Genomic DNA, 7736 nt, shown 5'->3' with positions numbered 1-7736 from the left:
TGCTAATTTCAAAGATCCAAACCTTATTCCCTGCACTCCTAGAAGAAAATTTGGGCCACAAAGGGAGGCAGAAATGTTCACACACATGTGCATGTGACAGCCTTAGGAGTCATCAGTCAGGCTGCCCATGACCCTGCACCTGCATCTAGGCTTGCAAAGAAGCCATGAAGGACAGCAAAGGGAAGCTTGCTCCTCTGCAGGGGGAATTAGAGAACTCTCTTTACTCATCTTCTTAGTTCTTCCAATTTAGTCATAGGAAAGCCTCAGGCTTGAGTTTTCCCTAGCAGTGTAAAAGAACACATGTTTAAAAAGCATGTGGTGTAATAAAAACCATACCCAAGTGGTTGGGAATGGAGTACATGGGGACCTTACCTGACAGCAGTGAGTGGGAGAGCAGTGCATCCCCAAGAATGAGTCCACTGAAATGGGCCAGAGCAATGCAAAGCACCTAATGACATGAATTAACATACTTTCTACTTTAACATGAAAGTCTCCCAACTCTATTTTATTTCCAAGATTTGTTTTTTTTTAATCAATAATTACACAAACCAGCTTTAAAAACATTTCTTGTGCTTTGAAGGAAAAAGTACTGATAATAGTGAATATTCCTATGCCTGCAATAAGGTTATCAAGTCCATAATTTTCAATTTTTAGCCCCAAGTCTATACGATCTACATCTGTGGCTTCACATTTGCAGTGCTGGTGTGAACACTGATGCCTCCCATGCATTGAGCTGGCAGAGCATTGCCCACTTGCCCTGCTGGCAAGCCCCTGGTGCAGCTAGTGCCTGGGGGAGGATGGGCTGCTGGCAGGACTGGGGCTGCTGGCCCGCAGGGCTGTGTGCATTCATTACCTCTTAATGTTTCCACTATAAATCAGCTTATACGAGGTGGTAAAAATTCACCTCTGGCTGGAACTAGGCAATCTGATTACTGACCTGAAACATTGCTATTTTAACCAAACATTTACACCCCCCATCCCATGTGTGCCAAGTTATTTTCTGTTATACAGAATCACTGTGGCCAGTCTTGACACCTTTTTATATGAACGAGGAGTTAGGTAAAGCAGAAAAAGAGACAGTGAAGAGGAGGGCTGTGGTTTCATGCTATCAAAATGCAGCTACAGTGCTCTGCTCTGCAGGTGGAGTTACACTAGAAGGAAAATAAAATGCCTAGAGGAAAAGAACAAACTACCAACCTACTCTCTGTCTTCACATGCAGTTGCTGCCCAACACCAATACTGCTAATTGGAACTATAATATGTGTACATACTGAAAATGTTGACTTGGGAGTTCGTATGTTAGCTCAGAAAGCATGTGCTGTGCTATCTGAAATTTTCCACTAGTCTCAAAATACAAAGTAGCTTTTTCTCTGAGTGCTACCACAGTGCTGTCAGGAATTTCACCCTCTTCTCTCCCACCACTTTTTTAAGATTTCTGAAGAAGAAAAATCTCTTTCTACAGCTTCCATCAACAAGGGCAGTGCTAAAACTCTGGGGCTGGGTTGTGACAACAACTGAATTCCTTATCTTGGGCAACTTCAAAAGGCCTTAGTCACATTATGGTATCATCATTCTATCAGCTTGATGTCATGCATGACCAGCAAGAATTTCTTAATAAAAGTATGCCCAGGCAGCAGACTGTATGCCTGTGAGTTTCATGGTACACTTTGGGGGGTTAATACAAACCTATAAATTTAAAGAATAATAATACAGCCCATAGTATCATGCAAAGTCATTTCCTAGAATAAACAAGAACTCAGTGGGGCTGAAGCCTAGGGCAAGGATTTGCCTCTAGAGTAGTTCATGCAAAAATTACAGAAAAAGTTGTTGGTTGTTTTATTATTGTTATCATTATCATTATTATTATTCCCCACAAGAATCAACAGTAGCCTACAACAGTGCATAGTGCCTGAGGTCCAACTCAGTCAGCCATAACCCCAAAAAAACCCAGCTTAGTTACCTTGGAGTGCCATGAGGATGGATTTCAGCAGGAGGTGGCAGGATAACCCTCAGAGCTTTGGGGATGGCCAACCAACCTTATTTGGGGATACAGAAACAGAGCAGAATGAGGAGGGCTGCAGAGAAGATAAAAAGGGATTGTGGGGTTTGTTGTTTCACCTTTTCCCAAAAGGAAGCTAAGTAAGCAACTGCTTCCAGACACCTGGCATTAATTTATTTCTTTGTTATTTTTTCCTTTACTCAATATCTGTTTTCCCCTCCCTTGTTTGTCTCTTGCTAGAGGCAGATAAACAGCAACAGGCTTAAGAAGCAAGAGCTGGCTTTCTGAGATGCTTTCATGTCCAGCTCCACTGTTAGAACTGTCCATCAGGAAAGCTTCATGGCTTGAAATACAAAAATACATCTAGTTTAAGCTGGAACAACTACATTACTGGATAGAAATAGAGAAATATGATCTCATTAAAAAATAAAACTGAAATCTGAAGCTTTCTTTACAATAGTAAGAAACATATACAGGTTTGGTCAACATTAACGTGTTGCAGTCAAAGCAGTCCTAGGTGTATTTTTTAGCATCAGTCCTATCCTGAAGTGTTACAGTCTCCCTTTAGAGATAAGAAAAATCCCTGTACACACACCCCAGCCTTTTACTTCTATAAGCAAGGAATGCTTATAGGCCAGAGGAGGCACAGGGAGGATGAAGGACCAGCTCAAAACATGTCCCACCTACTCTGGCTTGGGCCAGAGCTCAGCAGATCAATAAATCTGTGTTTAAACTCCTAAGAGAAGAGGCACTAAGTACTTACTGTGGATGCATTTAATCCCATGGTCTACAAGTGGTTGAAAAATGAGTAAGTGTCTAAAACAAACCTGAAGTGACAGGACAAAAGGGAATGGCTTCAAACTGAAAGAGAACAGGTTTAAACTGATATTGGGAGGAATTCTTCCCTGTGAGGGTGGTGAGGCCCTGGCACAGGTTGCCCAGAGAAGCTGTGGCTGCTCCATCCCTGTGAGTGTCCAAGGCCAGGTTGGATGGGGCTTGGAGCAACCTGGGATAGTGAAAGGGCCATGGGCAGGGGCGGGTAGAATGAGATTATATTTAAGGTCCCTTCCAACTGAAACCATTGTATGGTTCTATGAATTTCAGAAAGGTAAAATCAGAGATCAGGGAAAAAATGAAGAACAAGGGTGTTATTTTTCCTGGTCTAACAACTGCTCTGCAGATGCAGAGGCCTGTGTGCAGGCACATTTGTATTTTAGATACCATAAACTTCATTAGCACTGGAGGGAACAGCCTGCATTAGGCTGTAAGCTCTAGGTGACATTAAATAAGTCATCTCTCCACTTGCAGTGTGCATGTTCTGCCAGACCCTTCAGATCAGTGACCTGTGGCAGTGTTTACAGAAGATGCAAGCTCATCTCTGTACTTGAGGAGCTTCCCATCATCCCACTGGTTCAGGCTGCCCAAGGACCCAGTGGGCTGCTGTTTATAAACCAAGACTGTTCTTTATGGTCTGGTCCTGCCCATTCCAACTGAATAAAAAGGTGCAGGCATGACTGTATCTATTCAGGACATTCCCAAGAATAAAACTAGCTGAGGAAAATACTTCTTTAGAACAGGTTTTTGTTGTTCTGAATCTTTCTTTGGCAATCTCAGGATTACATGTGATTTAATTTGCTTATATACACTGCCTTAGAAAAACAAACACAAAACCACAAACCAAAAACAACCACGCAACTCACTGAAAACTAAACCCTAAAATACTTCGTACATGCCTGTTACTAAAACCATAAAATCATTGACTTACAGAGTCATAAAAATGGGATTTATTGTCTATTTCCTGTTTCAGTCAGGGTCTTGTTATAACCCCCTCAGGAAGATAAAACACAGGGGACTATTAACGTATTCTAATAATCTTTCAGGCTTCTCCATGGATGGTGTGGAAGCAGCAAAGAAGAAAAGGTTCTTTTAATGCAGTCTTTCAGACTGTAATATTTGGGGCTGTTTTTATTAGACAGACCATTATTAACTATCCCTTGCTCTTGGAGTCTGCATGCCTTCTAGATTTTTTTCATAGTAATATTTGCTCAAATTGCCAGTGTTCTTGAATTCCTAGGAGAAAAAAAAAAAAAATATTTGCCCAGTGTTTTGCATCCATGTTATGGGTAAAATTAGTAGTATGACTAGGAAAATATGCTGCCTTATCTTTAAGCACCAAGAAGCCTAAGTGACATGCATTTCAAAGACAACATTATGCCAGTTCTGTATTACAGGCTTCAAGTCTATCCACAGAGACACATACTGGCATATCTCTCCCACAGCAGTCTCATTTTGCAGAGTGATTTGTTTACTGCTTAGGATTTTTCCCAGATTTCTGTGGTCATGTCAGAGTTGACAGCTTCTCAATACTGAAATTTGCTACCTACAGTGCTGATTTTCCACCTGGAAATTGGAACTTGAATGAGTGTTTCTGTGGGAAATCACTGCCAGATTTATTGCAAGTTGTATGTGCTTCTCAAAGCACTAAGCCATGCTAAAAGGACTTACAGCAGAAGACAGAAAGCTGAACCTCCTCATGGGTCTTAACAACCTTCCCCCAAACCCTCCCAGCTCATTTTCATTATAAAATATTGTGCAGCTGTGAGCCAAGAGATTGTGGTGGAACAGAAATGCTCCTGTTCCTTGTGCAGCTGAATTACATTGTCAAAAGCTTTCCTGAGCCCTTGGTTTAGCACCAGGAGTGCAGTCACTTAAAGCAAGGGATGCAACTGCCATTTTTCTTTGGGAGAGCACATCTTAAATTCAGAGGCAATAAAAGCACAGTTAGTTGGTCAGTACCTGGACTTGAAGCTGGGAAAGCATTTGCATGTGTTTCAGAGCAAAGTAGCTCCATTTTCATTTAATTCCACTGTTCCTCATCGTGTTAATGCACCAATTTCCCAAGCCAAAGATGAACAACCATCTACAGTCACTTAACAGTACCGATTGACATGTAATTAGTGTCCTGAAGGCAGTTGTTGCTCCACTGGTTGTCCTGCTGCTGCTTGGGACGGGACAAAAAGGAGGGTGCTTGGCTGATTTGCTTGCCAGCATACAGGTTTTTTTAATTTTTTTGCTTTAAACTCCTGCTCAAGTGTTTATGACTGCAAGATAGCATCCGTGGTAGCATTATGAACACACATTCGATTTCAATATGCATTCAATTTGTTACTCTAATGTGACAAATTGCTATACCCTGTTACAATGGCCACGAGGATAATAAAAAATACATCCTTTTCTCCCACTGTGGGCCACGACAGAGACACAACCGCATCCACTGAACCCTCTCCAAGTTATAATTGCTTCCAGATGGAGTGTTTAAGACAAAAAACCCCAAACCCACAGAGGTCTATAATACTCTACACATTACACAGCATTTCTAGCCTGGCCCCTGCAGAAATAACTTGAGAGGCCTAGCTTAAAGGCCATAACCACTCTGAATTTAATTTCGTTAAACCATAAATTTACTATTTCAGATTTACAGCCTCTCTGGTTGCATGGCCTGAGCCTGCCTCTGCTGCTGCTTACCCAGATTTATTAGCAGTGCCCTGCAGTATTAAGTGCCAAATCACACCCATGTCTAAAAATAAGCCCTGCACAAACAGCTGAGTTTTCCAGTACCAGCCCAGTATCACCAGGTGCTAAAACTCAGACTCGCTGCTCATTTCAGTGGGACCTGATTGGGTTTGATGCACCAAGAATCAATTAATAGCTATAAATAGAAGCCAGCCCCGTTTCTGTGTATTTTTACTCATGTTTTTAGCCATTGGGATCTCTAAGGGTTCACTATGGAAACCTCAGCAAATCTGGGAGAATCATCTTTCCTGAGAGCTTCTTACACGCTTGCTGAGCCATGCAAACAGCAGATGCTCCAGCAAGCTGAAAACTATTAAACAGCCCCATAAAAACAATTTCATGTTAAAAAGCTAATCCACACACAGAAATTCTTAATTCTCCCAGATTAAGGTTCCCAATTGCCTTACCTGTATGCTTCACTTGCCTGGTGCTCTGTCAGGCCCTTGCACAGCTGGGCTTTTCACATTAGCAGCTCCTGGGTGCTTATTTTTAACTTCGTAACTCACTTTCTCATCCCATCTCTGATTTACTGAAAAGCTTTATAACTGGGGAGAGTTGCTGAGGCTGCAGCTGCTGCTGACTTTGTCAGGGTGCTCCATGATTTGCCAGTTTATTTTTACTTCTGTGAGAGATAGCAATGAAAGCAGAAAATAGAAAAGATACCCCAAAATTAAGGAAGAGCAGGTGGTCTGTGAGCATAAATCCATACAATGTTAGTGTGAAGTCATTTTACATTAACATAATCCGCAGCCTAGTCTAAAATAACTGTCCAATCTCTTAGAAAATATGGTTTTTCTGCAGAAGACTGCTTGCTTACCAGATCTTTTAGACCATTGCAGCAGTCCACAGCATATCAAATCATTTACAGTCTCTTTGAAGTATGCACCAGGCTATGCTGAAGCCCTAACCCCTTCAAAACAGTGATCTGGGGGATATTTTGGGAACTCTGGGACTTTCAGTTCTTTATCCTACACACACTTCAGTAGTGGTAGGAAAAAAATCAGAGCCAGTAAATTATTACTATACTTATTTTTCTCCAGTTATATCCTAATGATATTAAGATTTATTTTTTTTTTAGCTAAGAATTTTTTTTTAAAGGTTAAATAATAGGGTCACAGTGTTGAGAACTAAATGTTTTAAAGTTGCTTTAGTTCTCTACTCAACAAACTTCCATAGCTCAACTAATACCAAGGGAAAAAGCTAGTGGCATTTTTCTAGGAATTATTTATAGGTTTTAAATGTGGTCATTCTGCTGTCCCTCCCCTAGTATTGCTTTCACAAGATCCATAAAACTAACCTTCCAACAAGCTTTTCTCAGGGTAGGGTATGTTGTTTAGGGTTTTTTTTGCCTCCACCTTTATAGAATCTTTGTTCTTACAATAATGCTGCATTCTCCCCCCCACCCTGAAGCCACAGGTTTGCTTACTAAAATTGGAAAAACAAAACCTTTTGGAGCAACGCAGCTCACATGCATACACACAAATATTTGCCAGTTTAACAGTGCAGAAATAAACTTGATCAATGGTTTGTGACTTAGAAAAGCTTGTGTATTTTACCTGCTCACTAAGGATTGTGAGCAGGTAAAATACATGGTATTGATGAAATATCCAGTGAACCCATCCTCTATTTGCAGGGCTATCAGTCACCATGATGGAATAATTAGGTTACAAGTATAGAAAAAGCCATTTTCCAGTATAATGGGATTTTCTTATTGGGAGCTTTCCTTAGGAAGAAAGCAGCAGGGGTTTTATCTGCTTTGCATCTCAGCTCCAATGCTTTTGCAAACTACCCTCACAGCCCCATCCTACTTGGTTCAAGCAGGACAGAACCTCAGAGGTTCTCCTGCCTTTAATTTCCCTCTCCTCTGCAGACTAGGGTCACAGGAACCTTAACAGCATGTTCACCTTGAAGCTGGGATCCAGGCACCTCAGTGTTATGCCAGAGGCTGTGTCCCTAATTTGTTCTTTGTCCCCATATCCTACCTGCAGACTTACAATACTGATATGCAATTACTCTTTTGCTCCTTGCATCTTTTGCTAGTAAGTGGGATTTTCAGAAGCTCTGATGCGATGTTGGTTTTAAACGAACCTTTAAATGGTTTTAAAGGACCCCCCTTGAGAGGCCTCAGATACCTATGACAACTGTGCTAAGTGTCATCTCTGTC

This window comes from Lonchura striata, chromosome 8 (assembly GCF_046129695.1).
Source record: "Lonchura striata isolate bLonStr1 chromosome 8, bLonStr1.mat, whole genome shotgun sequence".
NCBI classification, from domain to species: domain Eukaryota; kingdom Metazoa; phylum Chordata; class Aves; order Passeriformes; family Estrildidae; genus Lonchura; species Lonchura striata.
The sequence above is the reverse complement of the archived record's forward strand: the minus strand, read 5'-3'. Positions refer to the sequence as shown.